The sequence below is a fragment of the Pantherophis guttatus genome, chromosome 3 (genome assembly GCF_059756535.1).
Source record: "Pantherophis guttatus breed Tessera chromosome 3, ASM5975653v1, whole genome shotgun sequence".
Lineage (NCBI taxonomy): Eukaryota > Metazoa > Chordata > Lepidosauria > Squamata > Colubridae > Pantherophis > Pantherophis guttatus.
In genome coordinates this window covers 138,594,892-138,607,245 of record NC_142065.1, presented here as the reverse complement: position 1 = coordinate 138,607,245, position 12,354 = coordinate 138,594,892, and the positions used below count along the sequence as shown (strand labels likewise).

General features: G+C 37.0%; 1 long non-coding RNA gene across 1 annotated transcript; it reads left to right on the top strand.

Moving 5' to 3' along the window:
* Nucleotides 1–7,235: 7,235 nt before the first annotated feature.
* Nucleotides 7,236–11,852, top strand: LOC117662487 (uncharacterized). The gene is made up of 2 exons (XR_004590432.3): nucleotides 7,236–7,370; nucleotides 11,635–11,852. It is a non-coding gene; the product is annotated as an uncharacterized LOC117662487 (long non-coding RNA).
* The last annotated feature ends 502 nt before the right edge of the window (nucleotides 11,853–12,354 follow it).

Here is a 12,354-nt window from a genome sequence, read left to right as displayed (position 1 = left end):
TCACAAAAGGCCAATAATTTTAAAGTGGGAAGGCATTACTAGATAAAGATCATTAAACCATGTCAGCAAAGTAATTAAAGAAATCATTAGAAGCCAAGCGAATCATGAAGATGGCAACAGACCAGCATAAATATTGATACCCCTGAATTGCTGTCAGATATAGCTAAAGGAATAGAAATGATCAAATGCCTAGAGCCAAAATATTATCCTTACGACACCATTTATTTTATTAATATATATATATAGATAAATGCTAGTAAGAATCAGCTGGAAGACTGTAGCAATCACTGCTTGTTTCTGTGTAAACTGAAAGAAATCACGAGGAAGCAGCCCACTACTTTCTAGATCTTGCTAAATCTCAGCTTCTAGAATTTGTCAGCAGCAACCACTAAAGCTATCTGCAATTCAGCAATATCTGCAGGATTTATAGACCTAAACTTAGCTAAAATAGGTAATACAAAGATGGTCAAATTGTATATTAAAGAAAAATCAGGAGAGTAAAAAAAAAAAACGCCAAAACCAGAAATATCATTGGTTTTTACAACTCAATAATAGAACACAATTTTTACAGGTGAATGATCCACAGGTCGGTCTTCTCATCTCCAATTAAAAAACACAATCAGATACCAGGTCATAGGCTTCAGAAAAATGTTGACAATATAGGGCAAGATGAATACATGATCCAGCAGTGGGCAGCAATTTACTTATTTATTTACTTATTTATTGAACAAATTTCTATAGTTGCCCAACTCACACATGGGTGACTGCAACTTACAAAATTTAAGTTAACCCCAACTCCATCATTTTTCTGAGTACAAAAAATAATGTTCTGAATTTTACAGGTGAGTGCAGCGAATATTTTCAGATCTAAATCATCAGATGTCCCTCTGAATACTTTTACTCATTCGGAGTTGTTGCTGTCAGAGTTTACAGGACTATCTTCTACTGAGGTGAGAGAAAAGGTTGTCTGTTCCTTCAGCCTACCAATTTAAGCAAGACATACTGCTAGCCATAGAACATAGGACTTTAGAGGAGTCATAATGGACTTTTTCATTCACTCTGACCTTCAGTCTATATTTATAGGTAGATTCAAGTGGCAATGGGGATTCTAGTCAAGTTGGGGGAGGGTTTCTTTACATGATCTGTTATGTTTCTGAGACACTTGCTGATGGGGGTTAAAACATCCCCTCTCTAATACCAAAGCTGAGTTAAATGGCACAATTTATTAATCCTGCATATGACACTGATAAATATGCTGTCCAAGCAGAACTAAAGAAAACAGTTTCTGTAAGATATAATTTCCAACTCCTAAAATCCTCATTTTCCTCTTTAAAAATATGAAGGGCTATTCTCTATTATGCATACATGCATGCTTTCAGAAAACAAAACAAAACCCTCATTACCCAGTTTGAGGTTTGTCCAAATTATTTTCCAAGAGATTGCTTATCTACTTCTACTCCTAAGGAACCATTGGTACCCTTGGATTTCACAGCACAGGATCCTGCCTCATGGAAGCAGGACACATATAATATAATCTTCACAGAGTGCTAACCAAGATGCCCGGCATCATCTGTCATTTACCAGTGTTTAGTATTTTCTTAGAATTTTGTGAATGAAGAAAACACAAAAGCTCTATAAAAATGGACAAGCTAATAACTTGAACCATCAAACAGCTTATCTGCTAAATTTCTAGAATACTGGTATATAATTACTGGAACAATAGGTTCATGTTAGAGAATGTTATTTATTTAAAGGTAAAGGTAAAGGTTTCCCTCACACATATGTGCTAGTCATTCCCAACTCTAGGGGACGTTTCAAAGCCGAAGAGCCAGTGCTGTTCGAAGATGTCTCCGTGGTCATGTGGCCAGCATGACTAAACACTAAAGGCACACGAAACGCTGTTACCTTCCCACCAAAGGTGGTCCCGATTTTTATATTTGCATTTTTATGTGCTTTCGAACTGCTAGGTTGGCAGAAGTTGGGACACGTAATGGGAGCTCACCCCGTTATGTGGCACTAGGGATTTGAACTGCTGAACTGCTATAAATAAACTATTACTTATTTACATCTTACCTTTATTATTTTGATAAACTGTAAATTGATTTATTGATAAATAACTTGTGCATAAATTCATAATACTCATTTCTACTGCTATTTTTTTCAATAACAACAACCCTGTGATGAGAGTTGGGGTGAGAGAAAGTGACTGTTCCAAAGTCCCTCAACCAGCTGTCATTCCTAAAATGGGGCTAGAATTCACAGTCTCCTGGTTTCTGGTACTTTAACCCCTACATCAAACTCCCTTGACGTCAGTTTGAACCAGTAGCTATCTCCTTATCCTAACCTCTCTTACCTAATTGTTTTGAATTGTACAGAGAATAGAGGAGAAACCACATTTACTATTGCTACTCAACAGTAGGGTACAATTTTTATTTTTAAAATTTCTAGGTTGACTAACTCTAGGTTGACTAACTTTCGTCTAGGCCAGGGGTGTCAAACTCACATTGTCACAGCAGCAGCATGTGACATATCAGGACCTTCCCCCCTTCACTAAACCAGGCATGGGCATGACCAGCATGTGACACATTCAGTCCGCAGGCCGGGAGTTTGACAGCCCTGATTGAGGCAGATTCATATAAAAAAATCCAACCCCAAAATGGCTTAATCCAGAGGAAACAACTAACTCTCAACTGTACCAGCAGATATAAATAGCAATAGCACTTAGACTTATATACTGCTTCACAGTGCCTTACAGCCCTCTCTAAGTGGTTTTACAGAATCAGCATATTGCCCCCAACTATCTGGGTCCTCATTTTACCAACCTTGGAAAGGTGGAAAGCTGAGTCAATCTTGAGCCGGTGACATTCGAACTGCCAAACTGCCATGTTTTTAATTCTTTTTAAAAGTCTAGACATGTTCATCTCCAAGGCAAAAGAGATGGTGTTATGATAGAGAAGGTCTGCTTCCTGAGTGCTGTCAGGTAGCATCGTATGCCTGAAGCTCACAATTTTGAGTCAAACTAATTTTTGAGGTAAAGGTTAATATAACTGCTACATTCAATAAATTTAGTTAAACTAACTTCTCAGGTAAATTTTCTGATTCTTGACAAGGCAACTTCTAAGGAATTTCAATGGAGGGCAGAAACTGTTTTGATGAAATGGATAATATCTAGCCTCATCTCAGTAGAATTGCATATTACTTATGAGTATACTTATGAATAGACGAGGCAAGGCTAAACAAGTAAAATAATGCTTCTAATTTCTAACTACTGTCATAGATTTAGTATGCAAGGCAAAGTGTAAGATACTTTAGGAGGAGCAAATAAATATTTTAGCAGGCGGTATGTTAAAACCTGAGACAAACTGCTGATTTCCCTGAATTTTTTTCTAAAAATATATTAAATTTTCTTCAGATTTTTAACATTTTTTCTTAAAAATATATTTTAAAAGAAAGCCTGTAAGCATTAGTTTGTCACTATTATTGCTTTACAATAAATTTAAGCTTTAACTGCCATGGGAACAAAATCTCTACATCCTCATCATTGTGATTTTTTAAACAAACAAACAAACAAACTTGCTTCCCTCACATAATCAACATCTGACTTGTACTGGAAAGATTCACTGGATGGGAAGACCACAAATATGGACAATGGACTATCTGTCCGTCCTCTTTCAATGGTGACTCAAAATATTAGTACACCATAGCATAGGGGTACACAACCACTGGGCTGTGGCCCACTACCAGGCCATGGCTTATTCGGAACTGGGCTGCGCAAGTGATAGGTGAGTGTATGTATGCAAAGATCCCCTTGACCAAGCAGTGGTCGCTTGACCTTGCAAATGAAGCTCCCCTCATGTGAGCGGTGGCCTCTTTTGCTCATTTGCATACCTGCTGCTTGGACAAATGGAGCTGCATGTCCTTGTGTGCATTCCCCTGCCACTCACAGGGAACTATTACCTCTCCCACCTGCCGGGCTGCCAATCCAGAAAGGTTGGGGACCACTTCTGTAGCAGGCATATTTCATAATTTGTCATAATTCCATACCTGAGAAGTCAATTAGCTTATCTTTTTTTTCCCCAAAAAAGGATAAAGTGCTCTGAAATCATGTTCCAATTCTGAGTGCATTAAATAGGTCAAGGTCTATACACTTAATAACAAAAATGGAATGTGTTGAAAATATATGCACTAAAGGGCCTGTGGCATGAAGAACTGCTGTGCTATTTCAAGGAAATGGCCTGTGATAGGCTATAAACTTATTCTAGAGAGAAAAATTGAGATGGAAAAATATAGCATGTGCATTGAAGAATCAAAGAATAACTGAAAAATTCTTACTCTCGCTTCATTAATAGAAATAGGAGAAATTTTATTTTTCAATGAAATGAAAAGCTGTTTGCAAATCACTGGTTATTATTTTTTCCCCTAATAGCTAAATCTCTTTTCACATGAAAATGATATTTCAGTGAAATATAACTTTTAAAATATACAGTAGGTAGGCAAGAGTCTTATGGACTTAAAGATACGTTTAAAAACTTAAAGGACTTAAAAATATGTTTCTGTCATGCACCATTTTCATCCACACTCATTTGGGATATGCTGGATTTAAACATCAGTTCTGAGTCCTTGCACAGGATTGAAATAAATGGAGAAACAAAGTTCTGTTTTGTTACACCCCACTGGTATAACTCAGGATGACACAAGGCTGTCTCAGTCATAAACAATGAGTTGAAGGCAAGATGATGGGGACATAGCATGAAAAAGAAACATGTAGCCAAAACATATTATGCCATGGTTAGATGCAAACATGGGAAGACCATCACGTATTGCATGTAAATGAGGTGAGCTCCCGTTACTTGTCCCAGCTTCTGCCAGCCTAGCAGTTTGAAAGCACATAAAAATTATAAGTGGAAAAATAGGGACCACTTTGGTGGGAAGGTAACAGCATTCTGTGCACCTTTGGCACTTAGTCATGCCGGTCACATGACCATGTACACATCTTTGGATAGCACTGGCTCTTCAGTTTTGAAACGGAGATGAGCACCGCCCCCTAGAGTCTGGAACGACTAGCACATATGTGCGAGAGGAACCTTTACTTTTTATAGGATATGGCTTAGGGGGCTGTATCATACTGATAGGATGCACATTGGGGATTAAATACACAATAAAATATAGATAAAAGGTCCAAAACAGAGGGACAAAGAATCAGACAGGCATTGCAAAGATAAATGAGGGTGAGGCAGTGATGTGAACCTTACATACATAGCAATAGAAGCAGACACACATCATGGCCAGGGTATAATCTGGGCTGGCAGACCTATTGTACACAGTGGGCTTTGAGGACAGCCATCTCATAGATGCAGAAGCCTGTCACTGCCATTCAAACTGCTATTTGGAATGCAACAGTGAGTTATCAGTTCAGGGAATGAGAAGACAAGCATCTTTATCATTCTGTGCAAAAGTAATGTAATTATCATTACCACCAGCATGCCGTGGTGAGACTAAACATTACAAGTGGGTTCCCAGCACAGCTCAAACTGATGTCCAAGAGGAGACTACGAAGTCAGACAGCTGTTGCTAAACTATATGCAAATACCTCTGGCAAGTCTGTGGCACTTACTGGTCATGTTCAATGCCCCTTCAAGGCAATATGACTATGATCAGGCCTCTCTCTTTCTCAAACCAGAAAGTTGAAGCCAGTTTTTGTAATGAGAAAATAGGAAATGTTAGGAAAGAAGATTAGCTGCCCATTCAGGCACATCTACCCTCTGTTTGTTGTAGAATGTTGGAATGTTGATGAATGTACATTTTGTACATCATCAAATTTGGGGGAGAGAGAGACAGAGAGAGGGAGGGAGGGAGAAAAAGAGATTAAAAATGAAAAAAAAATCTTCTTATAATAAATGCCAGAATGTAAATTGGCATCTTCGCTAAGGCGTATCTTGAGAGCATTTTTAGTGCATCTGATTCCTGATCTCATCCATGGTAGCCAGATGTTCCTGTATATATTTTTTGCTGTTAATAATGTGTCCTTCTGTTTGAATAACTGTTGTTCAATGGCACTTTTCAACAGCTTGTCTTTACTGATATTGCTTCTAGAAATTTTTCAAATATTGCAATGGGCTGCAGTAAAAAAAAAAAATGTGGCACGTATAGAGAGCACTTCCTACCAAAGTGACAGTCAACTAATGCATGAAATAGAAAAATAAGCTGAATTCCTTCTGCTTGCTTAATGGGACTGTATAGATCTCCCTTCCTCCCAAAAGAGTCACCCTATTTTTGAGTGATTGAAACATTTCATGGTGAAATGTTCAATTCTCAGACAAGATCAGATCCAGTGGAACTAAGTGCAGTGGGAACTAGAGTGTTTGTGCAGTTGGAAATATAAATTTGAGTAAGAAGCAAATCATAGAAATGTGACAGGAAAAAAAATAAAAGAAATACAATTTTAAGTTTCCTTTTACTCTTCATGATTTACGTTAATATTATATTATTGTAATATTAACCACAACTTGTAAAAACATCAGTTACTTGATTTATATATCAATACAACATAAAAAAGATGTATCTTTATTATTTATAAAGATAAATCTTTATTATGTCCTTTGACTAATGCGTGTATGTGCATGGATATACAGGTAGTTCCTCAATTTACAACCACAATTGAGCCTAACGTTTCTGTTGCTAAGTGAAATATTTGTTAAGTGAGTTTTACTTTGATGACTTTTCTTGCTCCAGTTGTTAAGTGAATCACAGTTAGTAACACAGTTGTTAAGTGAATCTATCTTCCCAATTGACTTTGCTTGTTAGAAGGTTGCTAGGGGGTTACACTGTAACCCCGAGGACACTGTAACTGTCATAAATATGAGTCAGTTGCCAAGTGTCTGAATTTTGATCATGTGACCATAAGGGTACTGCAATGGTTGTAAGTGTGAAAATGGTCATAAATCACTTTTTTCAGTGCCGTTATAACTTTGAACGGTCATTAAATGAACTGTTGTAAGTGGACGGCTACCTGTACACACACACACACACACAAACACACACACACACACACACACACATGCTGACAACATGTGTAAGAGCACTGATGTTGTTACCTATTTGTGTAATGAAGTCTGTCAGGAAACAACCAAGCTCAGAGAGCACCAGAAACTCCACCCTGAGCTGCATATATACTCTTTTATTGATTCATGATGCGTGCTACATTCTATTGAAGCCATAACAACATTTGTTTGCATGGACACTCCCTCCAGAGCAGAAGGAAAGTATTACCATTGGGATATATAGACATCAATGGAGTGACAAGCAAGGACATATTTTTGGTATCCCAACACAAACCATGCGACTTGTGTCTGTGATTAGGTTGCAAGCAGGTAAGAGCTCGGTTTAGACTGTGAACATCATGAAGTTCATTTCATCTTCTTGTTACCATGGTTAATGGTAGATTCCTAAGAGAAATGAAGAGAGGAGCAAACTATACAAATATACAACAAGGAGAATTTTAACAATCCTTGTTAAATAAAGACTTATAATAGATGTCCTTCAACTTGAGGTGAATTTCTGTTAAGTATATAGATATGGCAGTATACAATTCAGGGATTTTTTAAAAAATACTTTCTAATTTAATATAGAGTCCTGGAATTTTTTTTTAATATGCATTTTTAATGCATTATCTTTTGAGAATATGTAATTGTGTGCCATTTATTGTTTTTTGCATAAAGGTATCTATAGACTGCCTAGAATCCACTTGGATTGAGACGACAGATAAACTGCCTAAATAAAAGGAGAACATTTCAGAACATATAAATGTGCACAGTTTTTAATTATTATTTTAATTTGTGCAGTTATATTTTTATAGGGATTCTGAAACCATTCTACCTCAACCTTCCCCTCCTCGTCTATCATTACGATCACCTCCATTATTACTATTTACAGTTCTTCCTCTTAAACTATACCAGATTAATGTATAAAATGTACATTAATAACCTGTATGCACAGTAGAATGACCTGCTATAATATGAAACAATAGAAATAGAAATAATAACAATACAAAAAGTTAATATAAAGTTCATTTTAAAAGATATCCTGGATGTTCCTGCTGATTTTATGGTTGGCTATTGCCGTTAAGAAGGTCTTCCTCCTAGCCAACACACTGCAAGCCAGAACATTGATGGAAACTATATTTTATCACTAAAGAGCAAAGTGATAAATGAATTGAACTTTCAATGAATTGAAAGTTAGGACAATGGCATCTGAATCTCCAAAATGATAGATCTAACATTTGGATCAATGATTCCCTAATTCTACATTCTTGCTAAGTAACATTGCCAGAGATTCTGAAAATTAGTACAGTTAGCCTGAAGCAAGGGAAAAAAAACCAATCTGTCCATTGTAAAATAAAATAAAAATAAAATAGATGTTTTATTTTCAACCACGGAACAAGGACCAAGAGCAGCAGATGGCACAGTAAAGCTAAAGCATTTTGCTTATTTCCCATATTTCTTCCTTATTTTCATTTTCTTGCTTTAATTTAGCAGAAAGGGCATGAAAATGTAAGCCTTTCTGATGTCCGCTGAACTGCATTAAGGCACAAGTACAGCCAAGTAGCAATGCCAGGTTCCTAAGCCCTTCTAACATCTGTAAGATAAGCACACTGGCCACGATTATGCCCTCCCAAGCCTTCATTCAAATGTATTTGAAACACATAATTACCACCTAGCAGACATAATATACTTCTAATTCTCAAAATGCCCATGGGCTCCTATTATCTTGTCCTATTCTTTTCATGCCAAAAAGAAGAGGGAAAATAAAAAGCTGTGTTTAACTTCTGGTGGGGAATACTTTTGACACTTTTTGTCTTCCTATTTTTTTAGCATTTTTCTCTTTGCTATGGGAAGCTTGCAACTCTATTATTAAAACAGAGCACAGTCCTAAGGGAAAGTGAGCAAGCTGGCATTACAGATGGGAACAGTGTGGATGGAATAAGCTATAACCGTATCGCTAGCACCAAAGGAATTTTTCTTACAGCAAGAAAAATCATTACCACGCACTTGCTTGTGAGAATTATTTTTCTAAGTGCTGGCTTTCATTGACCATATACTATATTTTATAGTTGTATCATCATACTTCAGAACAACCTTTTTAAAGAAATAGTTATTTTAGTTTCTTTGTATTTTAGTCAAGTTGCTTCAGTCTGATTTTTTTGTTTTTTAAAGATAACTAAAATTATTTGGATTAGTTTCTTCCTTCTTCTTCCTCTCCCTTCTTCCTCATTCTTGCTTTTGAGTAAATCCAGTTTGAGACAGGGAGGATAAAATAGTTTATATTCTCTTGCAACATATTAAAAAACACTCAACATCAAGTGAAAACATCTACATTAAAAAAAAATACACATTTTAAAACCAGCAGCACAAAAATTACCAGCAACTGTAAAAGCCATAATTAAATGTTATAATCACATCACTTAATTTCAGAATGCATTTGAATCATATAAGAAAGCACATATCTTCTGAAGGATTGCTTTATGGTTTTTGTGATATAAAACAAGTATTTCTGAACTAAATGTACAGTATTTGCTGAACCCAAGGAAATAATAGTTCCCAAAATGATACCAAATAACATTCCCAAAATATAAACACAAAATTACAAAAATAAAAAATACAAACTAATACCTCCTAAAGGACAATACAATATACCCCAAATAATATCCCCAAATGCCCATTAATATCTACAATATACCCAAGAAAATAATAAAATAAAAACAATAAAATTGATCCTTGACCTCTCCTTAACCACAATATCTCTCTCCTGTCCTTCCCCTAAACCTATTTCTTTATTAAGAAAGAAGAAAATAGCTGCCATGCATGATAAACAATTTCTATGATCCAATATAACAAACAAAGAACTAAAAGCAGCAAACCTTGGCAATTGAAGCTGAATATTCACCAAGTTTCCGAAACTTAAATCTCAGCCTTTTTGCAAACCCATTGTTGAGTCTAAAAACTCAAGACTTAAGGTTCTTTCTCACAAGCAGGATATCAGGACTCTTGTATTGTGCTGACACAGAAGGAGGACAGTTTACTCCTTCAATTGCCCGGCAAGTGGTTATAGTTTATCAAAAACCCAATTTTATAAAGAGTTAAATTCATTTGAGCGCCAAATAATTGAGGCCCTTGAACTATGGTGCTGGAGAAGACTCCTGCAAGTCCCTTGGGCTGCAAGGTGATCAAACTGGTCAGTCCTAGAGGAGATCAACCCTGACTGCTCTTTAGAAGGCCAGATCCTGAAGATGAAATTCAAATACTTTGATCACCTAATGAGAAGGAAGAGCCTAATGCTGGGAATGATTGAGGGCAAAAGAAGAAGGGATGACAGAGAACGAGATGGCTGGATGGGTCACTGAAGCAGTCTGTGTGAGCTTAAATGGACTCCAGAGGATGGTAGAGGACAGGAAGGCCTGGAGGAACCTTATCCATGGGGTCATGATGGGTTGGACACAACAACTAACAACAACAAACTAATTCAGCCCATGTTGTGGGAATATGGAAGTACAATGTTTCATTTTGCCAAGGAACACTGTGATTATTATTGTTCTGGTTCACCTGCCATTTCCCAGATCATCCCTGGCCCCCACCCTTCTTTGACCCCAAAAGCTCCTCTGAGGCTTCGGCCTGTTCACTCATCCGTTCTTAGTTCGTCGGCCATATAGAATATGGAGTGGGCCTCTGGATTTGGCTCACAGGGCTTAGTTTGCTGATATCTGGAGCCTCGATGTTTGATTTTAAAGTAGAAATAAAGATTTACTAGAATTAAATTGTCTCTGAATTTTTATGGAAGCAGATCTGCAAATTTTGTCAAATCCATCTATATCAAAAATTGGAGGACTAGAAAAAGTCTATTAGTAGTCAAGTTTCCCCAACAGAAATTATACCCAGCCATTGATAAACACACTATATATTTAAAAATACCTCTCCCACTAGCTAGAGGAAAGATTTCCTCCCCCCAGGGAAAACAATATTTAAGAAACTGTAAATAAAATCAGTGGACTGCAATACTGTATAAGTAATGTGGACAGCAAAACAGTAAGGATTTATACCTGGTCTGAGCATTCTGTTATATAGCGTTTTAAATGCTTCTTTTCTCTTCTATTATATTTATTAGTGAGGCACCAATAATACATGGTTTACAAAGTAAACACAAGGCTCTACTACTTCAAGATATTTACAGCTTAAGTCGAAGTGAAGGGAAGGGAAAGAAATTAAATGAAACAACAGGATTGATTGGAATCAATAGAGTTACAATACTTAGCTTCACTGAAGTTGCAAAATGAGGAATAAGGCATTTTTTAACCAAAAAACTTGGAATACATCTGTGGTTTGACCAGGGTTCAAAGAAACAATTTGGGAAAATGTCACAGTGTATAAAGGGCAGTAGAAGACAGCATTTTGATATTATTGTTCTTGCAAGAGCAATTTGAAACTAAACCAGAATTTAGTTAGTTTGATAGTTAGTGAACTTCTTGATATGCTACTGCATCAAAATGTTATTCCAAATTGCTTTGACAGTCATGACATCTTTCCATTTAACAGGGGCAGAATAATTCATATTTCTTTATTTGTTTCAATTCATTTTCTACAGGGTGTGTTGAGTCCTCGCGGGCTGACACGCCCCAAGCCGGCTCCATCATCAGCGGGCTCGGATTGGAGGAGGCGCACAGCAACTGACTTAGCGGGAAGCTGCTTGGCTCTCGATTGGTTGGACTGTCTGACAGCTCGCTATTTTAAGCAGCTGTCAGGAGGAAAGGTTCCGTTCTGTTTTGCTTGTTGAGGCTGTTTAATAAAGTTACCTGTTCAGCAGCCTGGCCTCAGTGTCTACTTCGCCGAATCTAACAGGGTGGTTGCTGAAGTTGGTTCATGTCTTCTTCTTCTCCTTCTCCTTCTCCTTCTCCTTCTCCTTCTCCTTCTCCTTCTCCTTCTCCTCCTCCTTCTTCTTCTTCTTCTTCTTCTTCTTCTTCTTCTTCTTCTTCTTCTTCTTCTTCTTCTTCTTCTTCATCATCATCATCATCATCATCATCACACAGTCAGCCAGATGTTCAGACTGGATTTAACATTTTTGTCTATTATTATACTTTATTCATTAAACATGAAATTCAGTCAACTGAACATTCAAAAATGCATCACAAATACCATTGACTGGTGCTAACGGTTGATACGGGTTGCTGCCAATGTCCTAGGTATCAATGAAGTACCTCCTTAAGATGTACGATGCTCCAAGTAGCATAGTTTTTTGCAGTTCCGCTGGTGTTCTTGCAAGAAACTGCAATTTATTGATGTATTTTATAAAATTCTTGGACATGGT